General features: G+C 41.4%; 1 protein-coding gene across 3 annotated transcripts in view; it reads left to right on the plus strand.

Annotated features, from left to right (window-relative positions):
- Positions 1 to 1,896: 1,896 nt before the first annotated feature.
- The window catches only part of UPK1B (uroplakin 1B), a 32,238-nt gene continuing 21,876 nt past the window's right edge, over positions 1,897 to 12,258 (plus strand). Inside the window, exons 1-2 of one of the 3 annotated variants that reach the window (XM_090265212.1) lie at positions 1,897 to 2,050; positions 7,580 to 7,692. The gene's annotated coding sequence lies outside the window, so the exon portion shown is untranslated. The remainder of the gene's footprint in view (positions 2,051 to 7,579; positions 7,693 to 12,258) is intronic. The other 2 variants (XM_090265280.1, XM_090265185.1) reach the window with 2 other exon arrangements.

Here is a 12,258-nt window from a genome sequence, read left to right on the forward strand (position 1 = left end):
GTATGGGGAGCATGTGGGGGGAGGACAGCTGGGAGGGGGAAGGGGGAGAGGAAGGGAAATGGTGCAGGAATTAAGGAGCAAGGTAGAAGGGTGGGAAATAGACAGGGGGATGTTGAGAAGAGCTTTATGCACAACCCATGGGCATGGACTAAGAGTGGGGAACTGCTGGAGGGAGGAGGGTTGCTGGGTGGAGGGGAGCAAAGGGAAAAGAAATTGGGACAATTGTAACAGCATAATCAATAGAACATACACACACAAAAAAGAACATAAAATGCCTAAGATATAAATGGAGACATGCCTTTGCTTGCTTTTTTGTTACATTTATCATAAAGATTTCTGAAAGAGTACATGTTTTAAATAACTTACATGGTTCTCTTTTTATAATTGTAGTATAGATCCTTTGCAAACATGTAAACTATAAAAACATCATCTGCATCACATTATCCAGATATAACCCTGTTAATATTTACAGTCTTCCTAACTTTTAAATTTACATACATAATAAATACACTTCAAAAAAATAAAAGTGTGTCAAATTGTACAGACTATTTTGTAACCTACTTTTTTCACTTTTTGCACTTACAAGAGTATTTGGTGTATCATAAGTTTTCAATAAATATTTGTTGAATAAATGAGTGAACATATTTTTGTCATTAAACATTTTTCTGTAGCATCCATTTCCATAGCAATTACATAGAATTCCATCGTGTGAATTATCATGCTGTATCTAACCAGTTCCTGAAGAGCTGAGTGGGGACAAAGGGTGTGACAGACACACAGATGCCTCCTGTGGACCCCCTCAAGGGGGGGATGTGCTGCCTGGCTGCTGGAAACACTGGCAGCCTCCACTGTCAGCCCCCTTCAGGGATTATTGCCTGAGCCACAGAAAGCCACCTTCTCAGGGTGACACGTATGTAAGGACTGATCACCCATGGGCCCAATGCAGAGCAACTGTAGCAGTTTCCTGGGTTGGGCAAGGGGTGAGGCCTGAGGCTGTCCCACCTGCGTAGCGGCTCAACTTCTCCCTCAGCCCAATGTTATTTCTTCCCTCTCCTTTCCATGGGTGTTTAATCCCCAATAAATACACTGTACGTTAAATTCTGTCTCAGAGTTGGCTTCCTGCAATACCTAACCTGTTACAGAGATGGTCCTGACCCATGAGAACTCCTGAGTCTATTGATTTAAAACACCCAGTAAATTCTAACATTATTTCCATTACTCATTGCTAAACCAGGCAAAATAAACTGTGGTTCATGTCTACCATTATATGCAGTCATTAAAAGAAATGTGGTTCCTTTTGTTCATGTATTGTTGGTGCGGTGTATGACACACAGTGGCTCCAGAGAAGGTGGGAAAGGAAGGGGAGAAAGCAGAGGGAGGAGGAGGGGAGGGAGGAATTGGACACTATCGGATAATTACTTGAGCACTCTCTCTATGCCTGAATTTCTCCCAATCTATTTGTTCCCAGATCTCTGTTCCTCTTTCTTTGGACCACTTCAGTGAGAGCATTACTTGAGCAATGACTAGTCCCATAAATGTAACATATGCAAGTTATAAAAAAAAATGAGACTAGACATGACCCTGGGCAGATACATATACATGAACCAGCATGACTATGGGCAGTCGGAACAATAAGTAGGCCTTTTAATGCACAAAAAATCAGAATAAAGGATCAAATCACACTAATAGAAACAAACAAACAAAAAAAGCCTTGAGAGGGAATTTGAGGAAAGCCCAGACCTAGGAAGGAGCTGGGAGTGATGCGCTGAGCCCTGTCCAGGTGCTTTCATCTGTCAGAATCGCACATTCCAAAGCAGCAAAAATCTACTGACCGAAAACTTCCTGTTACTTCCGACCTGAGGAGGCAGGCTCAGACAGCGTCAGGTTCAGCCCGTGAGCTGCCTCCTCCCAATCACAGACCATCCTTCCCTAGTCCTGAAGGCTCAAAGACTTGCTGCAGGGTAGAAAAGCACCTCAGGCTAGTTTGGCTTGCAGAAGGGGCCAGCACTGCTCCAGGAGGAGAAGGAAGAGGAAGAGGAGGAAGGGCACCGTAAGTAAACTGGTTTCACTCAGCAGGGAAGACAACAGGGCTCTCAAATGTTTGGGTTGCTTTCTCAGGAGGGCAGCTAGCAGTCTGAACGGGGAGGAAGTTAATTTCCTGTCATTTTTTTGTAATTCAGGATATTGTGACTGTTCTGTTCTCTTTTACTTTAAACTATACAAATACTTTCTTAAGTCCTTTGGTATTGTCCAGTTCTCAGAACTCAGGTTGAAGTTATTCTGGGGGTGTTATTCATCAACCCTGATTTCAAACTCAGATTTCCTCACAGAAAGACCAAGAACCCTTGGAAAACGTGTATCTCCTGATTAAAACTCAGAAAAACATCTTTGTGGACCTCACCCCCAACCCCCCACTTTTCTCATGGAGTCAGAAAAGTAAAACAAAATTTGGGGAAACTGGTCATATTCTTAATAATCATTCTCTTAGCCTAGCAGAGAGAAAGTTTTCTGGTCTTTTTGTCAGAAATCATTTGCTTCTGCCAACTTGTAATGGGATTTGTGAGGAGGTAATTTGCTGGGGTTTCTCCTCTGCAAACAACTCTGCTTTAAAAATGTGTCAATTGAAATAAGTCAACAAATTAGCTATATCTATACACTGTCATTTTTATTCTTCACCAATTGGTCCACAGGTCCTAAATATATTTTTGGCCTAACATTTCTGCATATTACACAAATTAGGTTTCAAATAATGCTAGTATTATTTTTATAAGTTTAAACCCCCAGTTATAACTACCTTTAAAGATTTTTATGACTTTTGAATTTTTATTAATTTTAATGTCCTTTTTAAAATCAAGGTCAATGTTTATTGACCATTTCTTGCTTGAAGAGAGTTGCTAAGCATAATAAGAAAGAATTCAGATTTATATATATGTTTCAGTTATATATATACAACTTGGGTTATACAGTTTTTAAACTTTGTGAAGAACTGGTTTTTATTTTGATTAACTCATCAATGGGGATAAAAATTTCTTATTTTTCTTTTTGCTACAACAGATATATTGCTTTCTTCTAGGTTTAAAAATCAACTCACTGACTGTAATTGAAAAAAATAATCAACTCATTTTAACTACCTGGAAAGAATTATAGACTTTTAGATTCAAAGCATACTTTAGACACCATATTAAAAAAAGAAAGAAAGAAAAGAAAAGAAAAAGAAATCTCAGAATTCTTTTTTTAACATTTTATTTATTTATTTTTTAGAGAGAGGAGAAGGGAGAGAGAAAGAGAGGGAGACGAATATTGGTGTGAGAGAGAAACATCCATTGGTTGCCTCTTTTATGTGCCCCAACTGACCCCACAGCCCTGGCATGTGCCCTTACTAGGATTAGAACCTGGTGACCTTTCACTTTGCAGACTGACGCCCAACCAACTGAACCACACCAGTCAGGGTTCAGAATTTCTTTTTGGCCTCTCCTCATACACTCTTGCCCAGATCAAACACTGACCAGCCCTAGAATATGCTGTAATTTGCTATTGGTATCTGAGTTTCATGGCCAGACAGACTCCCCACAACCCTGATGAATTTCTGTTCCTTAACCAGAGCAGAGAGCAAACTCATGAAGAAGGATTCCAATCTCACATCCCCCAAGGATTCTCCCATCATATCTGAGACCTGGGGTTGGACAGCCCACTGGCATGACCATGACCCATGCCTGAGGTCCTCACTTGGCTGAGAGTGCCTGAGCCATTGCTCATCTTAGTCCTTGATTTCAGGTGGGTGTATGATGCTGAGATCATCACAGCCGTCATCTGGAGTCTAGAGTACACTGTCCCATAGAACTTTCTGTGAGGATGGAAATGTTCTCTGCAGGGTGGAGCAAAAGTATGTTTACAGTTGTTCATATGGAAACTAATACAATAATGAATAAATTATAATAACTAACTATAATACAAGAATAAACCCTGAGTTTTGAATGCTGGCAACTGCAAATCTACTTTTCCCCCACCTTGTATAATGGCTACTAACCACATGTGGCTATTGAGCAGTTGAGATGTGGCTAGCACAACAAAATAATTGAATTCTGGACTTCTGGTCAAGATGGCAGCGTAGGCAGACATGGCTTGCCTCTTCGCAGAACCACATCAAAATTAAAACTAAAATATAGAACAGCCATCACTCAGAACCATCAGAAACTGAGTTGAATGGAAGTAAAACACAGTGGGGGCTGTCATTGGCTTGTACGATGCGAGAAACCCCAAAACCAGCACACCCTGTGGACAGCTACAGACCATATCAAAGCATCACCACCTGCCCCTACACAGCTGATCTTCCACTGAAGGCAGAGAATGGTTGCGAGATGAGAAGGAATGGATGAAGAGATGGTGGGATTAAGAAGTACAAATAGGTAGTTACAGAATAGCAATGGGGATATAAAGTATAGTATGGGAAATGGAGTAGCCAAAGAACTTACATGCGTGACCCATGGACATAAACAAATGTGAGAGGACTGCCAGAAGGAATGGGGGTTGCGGAGTGGAGGTGGGGCAAAGGGCCAGATCAGGACAACTGTAATAGCATAACCAATAAAATAATTTTTTTTCAAAAAAGAATTTAATTTTTAATTGAAATAATTAGAATGTAAATAGCTACTTGCAGCTACTAGGTACCATTTTGGTCAGGTCAGGTTTAGAGCTTTAAAGCAAGAAAAACTAATGGGTTTTGTGATCTGTGGATGTCATGGTCATGAGAACAAGCTCCTCTTTTCATCATCCCCAGGGACTCATCCCACCCTACATTTAAGTAGACTAGTGCTTGTCCTGATAGAAAACCTCCATACCCATTTTTATTCTCACCTCTGTCATACAACTGTCTTCTCTTACTCTGCGTTTCAGGCTCAGGGCTAAGGCAACAGCATATTGTGTTTCGTGTTTCTTCCCATCCTATTTCTCCTTTTATTTTCTTTTGTTAATACAAATTTCTCTAGCATGAAACAGAGTTTGAGGTGTGGTTTGTGTTATTTGGTCCAACAAACTTAGGTGCAGAAAAGAGGTAATGAACTTGAAAAAATGATCTCATGCTTAGTGGGTGAGTCTCACTGGTCCTTTGAAGATTGGTTTGTTTAGTGAGCAATCAATGTTCTTTAGACCTATTCGATGTGCATGGAAACATCAACACTATGGATATAAATAATATTTATAAGAAAACAAACTGAATGAAGTCACACACACACACACACACACAAAGAAATGAAACTCCAGCCTTTGAAAACAATCTCCACTCCTCAGAGCAGAAGAACTCCCAGGATGTTGAGTAATTTAAATAAGTCATCTTGGTGCCAGGCCACTGGGCAGATTTCCGTAAAGTTGGGCTCATAAGAGCTGTTTCTTACATGGAAAACATATGGAGGTGAGCTGCATACTTTGAGTTGGGGGCAATATCATTTTTGATGCTGCTATGCCCTCTGCCATTTATCAATCCCACTCTTAAACATTTACCCCATCCCATCTTCATCTTTGTAGCCTTACCAGGTTTAAGGAAAAAAAAAAAAAAAAAAAAAAAAAAAAGACCTATTACATATGCAGGAAGTCTTTCTTTGGAATAACAAGGAAGTTTCAGTAAATCCCATATTTGAAATAACTCATACATACTGGGGGCTAAAAGGGAAAGGAAAAGGGAAGATACATTATATTATCAGGAATCAGTCTCTGTCCACAGAGAAAGCCCCAAGCCCCAAATCATGAGTTAGGAGTTGTGTCTTTGTAAGTTCTACCCTCTCCTTGGATCCCTTTCCCTTTCATGGCATTGTCTTTCTCCCTTTGGAAACAGCAGGAAGGGGTCTGATAATATTCACAATAAGGCATTGATTGATGACTCATGAGACTCAGTGTGCCTCTTTTATATGTAGCATTTGCATTCTAATCAGAGGCAGCAAAGGAGTGATTCTCTAGTTGTGGGATTTCAGAAATTAGGGTGAAGAGTGAGGAAGACTTTGAGAGGGGGGCAAAAGTGAAAGGCTCTCTTCTCTCCTTTCTAGCTTTGTTATGTGACTCCCCTTGTAGCTTAAATTGTAAGAGAAAAGTGCAGTCTCAAGGGCAGAGCATTGGGAGTTACTCTTAATTTTAAGAAACATAGAGGAAGATAGTATTTCTCTGCCTTAAAAAAAGGAATGATTAGCAACAAATTCAATATAAGGCTGGCTTAAGAGTCAGGAGATCAGGTCTCAGATCTTGACTCTGCAATGACACATCGATGATCTTAAGCAAGTCACTGCCCCTCTTGGAGCCTAAGTTTACTCATCTGTACAGTTAGGGAGCTGACTACCAAGCCTCTAAGTCTGCAATCAGAGCTGATATTCTACCATGATATGAATGGGCATGTGGCCAATAATGGCCCAAAGATAAATAACACTTTCATTTCTTCCTAATCATGTACCTTCTTAGTAAGACAAAAACTACCAACTCAAACTACCATTGACTTCTAGGTGTGTCACTCATCAATTAATATAAAGGCTTATAATTTTATTTCTTTAGTGTAATTATTTGTCAAATTTTTTTAATGTAATCTATTCCTTTGTGGGTTCAGAAAAACTGATTAAACAACCTTTGGTAAAGAAAAGAGGTAACCAAGTACCAAGCTAGATTGCCATGGAGGAGGCTAGTAGGGGAGAAAAGCCACGCTCACATATCCACCCCACAGGATGTGTCCGGAGAGCTGTTTGCTTAGGGCAAAGAGAGGGAAGAAAGAATAATTTGGGTCAAGGGTACTTGGGAAAAGAAGAGCTTTTTCAGCTGAGCTTCAGACAATGGTATGGAGTTCAATAGGCAGAAACGAGAGTCGGGATCCCAAAGGGAGAGACAACATAAGCACAGCCCAGACACTCAGGGTAGCAGAGGAGGATGAGCAGCAGGCCATTTGAAACCTGGCTGGCACTGTCTTGAATGCAAGCTAAGGAATCTGAGCTGTATCTCAGGCTGTCCAGCCTCTCTTCCACAGACTAGATGGAGAATGAAATGGTTGGATCTGGACAAATACTGTAGATACAGGTGAAGGGAAGACATTGGTGTGTCTCAAAGAGCTGGAAAGTCAAAACGCTTTCAAATTCATGAGAAATCTGTATTTGAAGAGATTGGCCAGCAAGAGAGCATGGGTGGACAAGAGGAGCCATCTGGCAATAGGAAGTAAGAAGGAGCCTGTGGCAGAGCTTTGGGGGCAGCAGGAGCTCGCTTGGGCTCTCCTTTGAATGAAGACTATAGGGAGCCTTTGTGGGTGTTTAAGCAGGGGAGAGATATAAAATCAGAGCTGTGGTTTAGGACAGTGAGTCTCAAGACTGACTGAGTGGCTGGCACTTGGCATGTTTATCTTTGTCAAACACCACAAAGCATTAATATATTAAATTTACAATAATTAAGTAGATTATTTTGGCCTAAATTTATAGTAGAAACTAGATAGGTGGTAGCAAGCACACAAGATTTAAGAAAATTTTGTGAAAGGAAAATGACAAATTTTGTTCATTAATTTTTCTTCAAACTATGAAATGACTGCAATTATTCAATTTTGGCTCAAAACATGTTGCCCCAGTAGGTGGAATATCTGTGCTCTGTAGGATCATTTAAGAACCTCTGCTTTAGAAGTTCACTCTGGAAGCACTGTGTGGAATGGAAACAGAAACTTTTGAATTCATTTGAGCCAGAAGATAAGAGCTGTCGGTAGGTCTCAGGAAACATCAGAAAATGATCATTTTTGCTTCTATCAAAAATATGTCAATCCAAATTGGGGGTTCTTCACAGAAACAGAACATTTGGAGACATCTCTCTCTCTCTCTCTCTCTCTCTCTCTCTCTCTCTCTCTCTCTCTCTCTCTCTCTCTCTCTCTATATATATATATATATATATATATATATATATATATATATATCGTCGTCGTCGGCAGCCGTCCGTCTCGAGAGACGATGGTGTAGCTTCTTAAGTGTCTATCTGCACCGCCGAGAATGGCTGTGCAGTCCGACTCGGGAGTGACACGGTATCTGTCTCCTCCCGTGTTGAATCGACATCTTGCGATGACGCTGGAGTGTCCTCTCCGGTGAAGCTGAAGCTACAGAGCCTGGGCAGGGTGATATGGAGGGTCTGCTGTTGCCCATGCAGCAGACCCCCCCTCTCTTCGCAGCTGAAGGGTCCAAGGGAAAGACGGAGTCAATACAGCTTGGCTTCAGGTGCGCCGCAGGAGTTGCCGGTGTTGACTACAATGTCAAACCGCCTTAGGGACTCCGGCTCCGGATTTTCTGTCGGGGTTTACTCCCTTAGCCTTTCCCCTGAAGAGGTATGCCGCAAGGCAGCGGAGGTTTTTTGGAGTCAGAGTTTTCCTTCTCTGATGTGCCCTGACTGGAAGATCGAACCAGCGACACTTAGCTCGCAGGCCAACGCTCAATCCACTGAGCCAAACCAGCCAGGGTTATATATATATATATATATATAATTGGTTCTTTTTCTATTTGTTCTGTTTCTGTGAAGAGCCTCTTTCTAGACAGAGAGATTTATTAAGAAACTGGCTCATGTGATTATAGGGGCTGTCAAGTCAGAAACCTGTAGAGCAGGCCTGCAGATTGATAATTCATGTAAGAAGTTGATGTTGCCATTTTGAGCCTGAAACCTGCAGACTGGCAACTCAGACAGGGTTTCTAGGTTGCAAACTTGCAGCAAAATCACCTCTTCTTCAGAAAACCTGTCTTTGCTGTTAAGCCCTTTGACTGATTGAATGAGGCCCAATCAAATTATGGAGGATAATCTGTTTTTACTGATTTCAATGTTAATCCCATCTAAAAAATATCTTCACAAAAACATCTAGACTGGCATGTGACCAAACAACTGGGCACCATATCCTAGTCAATTGACAAATAAAATTAACCATCACAGAGTGTTCATTTTGGTACTTCCATATCAAGCAGGCAGGGACAAAACTCAAGAATTCATATTAACTTCTCAAGGCACAATGACTGACTACAGGCCCCAGAGACCACCACCGTTTATGTTCTAGACATGACCCATTCGTCCATCCCTTCTGTCCTCTCTCCATGACTGTCCTTTCTGGAAAGGTCAACAAATTTATAATTTTTTAAATAGCCATTGGTGTGAAACATCATCAAAGGTTTTCTTTTTTTTTTTAAATATGTTTTATTGATTATACTGTTACAGTTGTCCCAATTTCCCTTCCCTCTGCTCCCCTCCACCCAGTGGCCCCCCTCCCTCCAGTTGTCCCCCCTTTTAGTCTATGTCCATTGGTTGTGCATATAGTTCTTTTCAACATCTTCCTGTCTATTCCATTCCCTCCTACTATGCTTCTTAATTCCTGTACCATCTCCCTCCCTTTCCCCCTCCCCACTCCCTGCTGACCTCTCCCCAGTATGTTCCCCATACCTATAGTATTTGGTTTGCCTTTGTTTCGATTCCCTAGCTTCTGTTGTTGGTTCTTGTGATGCAATTTTCATTTTAATGTTCATAGTTTTGATCCTCCTTTCTCTAAACCAGTCCCTTTAACATTTGATATAATAGTGGTTTGGATCTAATGAACTCTTTCAGTTTTATTTTGTCCTGGAAGCACTTTCTCTGCCCTTCTATTCTGAATGACAATTTTGATGGATAGAGTATTCCTGGCTGTAGGTTTTGGATTTTCATTCATTTGAATATTTCTTGCCAGTCCCTCCTTGCCTGCAGGGTCTCCCTTGAGAAGTCAGCTGATAGCCTAATTGGGACCCCTTTGTACATGATTCTTTTCTTCTTTCTTGCTGCTTTTAAGATTCTCTCTTTATCTTTAATTTTTGACATTTTAATTATAATATGTCTTGGAGTGTTTCTCCCTGCGTCCAGTTTTTCTTGAACTCTCTGTGCTTCCTGGACCTCTAAGTCTATTTCCTTCCCCGAGTTCAGGAAATTCTGATTTATTATATTTCCACTTAATTTTTCAATTTCTAGTTCTTCTTCTTCACCCTCTGGCAATCCTATAATCCGTATGTTCAATCTCTTATAGCTGTCCCAGAGGTTTCTGATCCTCTAATCATTTTCCTTGCTTCCCGTTTTTTCTCTCTGCACTGGTTGACTGTTTGTTCCTTCTTTGTGTTCTAGTTTGTTGAATTGATCTCTGGATTTTATTTCCTCACCACTTGTCTCATATGTGTTTTTGTTCTTTTCAGTATGAGTGGCTTTCAATCCTTTCTCGTCTTGTTCCAAGTCTTTTGTTAATTCTGTAAGCCACCTAATGACTATAGCTCTGAATTGAGCCTCTGAAAGGTTTCTTATTTGTTCGTCTGTCAAATTCTTCATCTATTGCCTGGTGAGCTGCGTCACCAGGATTTCTATAGTCGTCTGCCTCATTTTGACAGATTTGTGTTTTGCTTTGCTTCTTGAGCAGGCTATAGGGGTCGGAGCCCATGTACTCATCACTACCCGGCAACCGGCGGCGACCCACAACCTTTTTCTTGGAGCTGTGGCCCTTTGTTGTCACCACCCAGCGATCAGTGGCGGTCTGCAACCTTTTTTGCGGCGCTGTGGCGCTTTGTGTGGGGGCGGGGGTCCAAGATGGATTCCTGCCGTTATTCTCTGCTGGGAGACCAGGATCCGTCCTCCCGCCTTCTGGGTCTCGCCCTCCGAGGTAATGCGGGTGCTGTCTTTCCCAGCGTTGGGGTCACGAGCTGCCGGGAGTCGACTACAGCTGGGATTGCTCTCCATGCCGCTGTCCCTGTTGCTACTGCAAACAGCACCGACTGATTTCCGCTCTTCCTACCTGTCCGATGAGCACTGCTGGTTTATAACTTCATACGATGGGCTTCTGTGTAGTTTTATTTTCTGGAATTTCTAGTTATCTTTTGTTTTGAAATAGTTGTATTCCTTTCTAGTAGAGGGAGACCGAGCGTGTCAGTCTAAGCCTCCATCTTGGCCGGAAGTCATAGGTTTTCTTTTTTAAAGCTATATAAGCTTTTAGTCTGCCCTATGCACAAGAGTATAATAGCTTTCAAAGAATTCTAAGAGATTAGCCTGACCTGATTGTTTTCTTTCACAGAAATCACATTGCCTTTCCTCTAGCACACCAGGACTGCAGCCCTTCCTCGAGATTCCTCTAGCTGCTCTATTATGGAAGTAAATTCATTTGCCCCAGTTTTCTAGGGGTCTTTCTTAGAAATCTTCCTCTGAATGGCAGTCTCTTTTTAAATTTTTTAAAGATTTTATTTATTTTATTTTTAGAGAGAGGGGAAGAGAGGGAGAAAGAGAGGGAGAAAAACATCACCGTGTGAGAGAAACATCAATCAGTTCCCTCTCACACACACCCCTAAGCCAGGGACCTGGCTGCAACCCAGACATGTGCCCTGACTGGGAATCAGACTGGAGACCTTTCACTGCATGAAACGACGCTCAACCAACTGAGCCAGAGTGGTCAAGGCTCCTTCGTGTTTCTTCTCCACTAATTCTAGAATCGTGGTTTCTAACTATTCTGGGGCCAGCCATATGATTAGGAAGTTTAGAGCTGATTAGGGGAAACTCTGTGAGGCCCGGACTCCCTACTCTAGTTTCAGCCAGATTTTTATCTGTGTTTATCTATGAGTTACATATGGAAATAATATTTTCATATTTCCTTTGAAAATGTGGCTCTGTTTTAAAACACAATTAAATCACTAGTTTTAGGTACCTTCACCATACAATAATAGCATATTAGCTCTGATCTGTCTGCTTTAAGTAACTGAGGCAAAATGTAAAGAAAGTTTATGTTGTGTGGGTAATATTGTGTTAGAGTTTCATATATATTCTCATTTAATTTTCACAGTAACTCTTCAAGTTCAATATTACAATGCCCAGTGGTAGGCAGTAAGCGCTCAACAAATTAAACAACTACCTGAGGTCACAAAACTGCTAAGTGGTGGAGCTGACATTCAAACTCAGGTCTGTCCAAAGCCCATGTTCTTTCTACCTCACAACTCTAACCAGTTCTTGCATTAGTATAGTCATTCACCCATTCAGATACACATGCTTTCCCACTTACTGTACCTTTTTTACATTTTTATTTTCCATCACCATTTATCCCCCCATACTGTCTTCCAACCCCACCCACCCCTCCTCCCCTACAATCGCCACACTGTTCTCTGTCCATGAGTTCTTTCTCTCTGTCTCTCTTTTTAAAACTTTTTTTGCTCAATTCCTCTGCCCCTCCATTCCTCCCCAGAGCTAACAAGCAACTTAGAGACAGACTTAGAGATACGGAGCAGACTGACAAAT

Source organism: Furipterus horrens, unplaced genomic scaffold, assembly GCF_987537825.1.
Source record: "Furipterus horrens unplaced genomic scaffold, mFurHor1.1.pri manual_scaffold_1, whole genome shotgun sequence".
Taxonomy (NCBI): Eukaryota; Metazoa; Chordata; class Mammalia; order Chiroptera; family Furipteridae; genus Furipterus; species Furipterus horrens.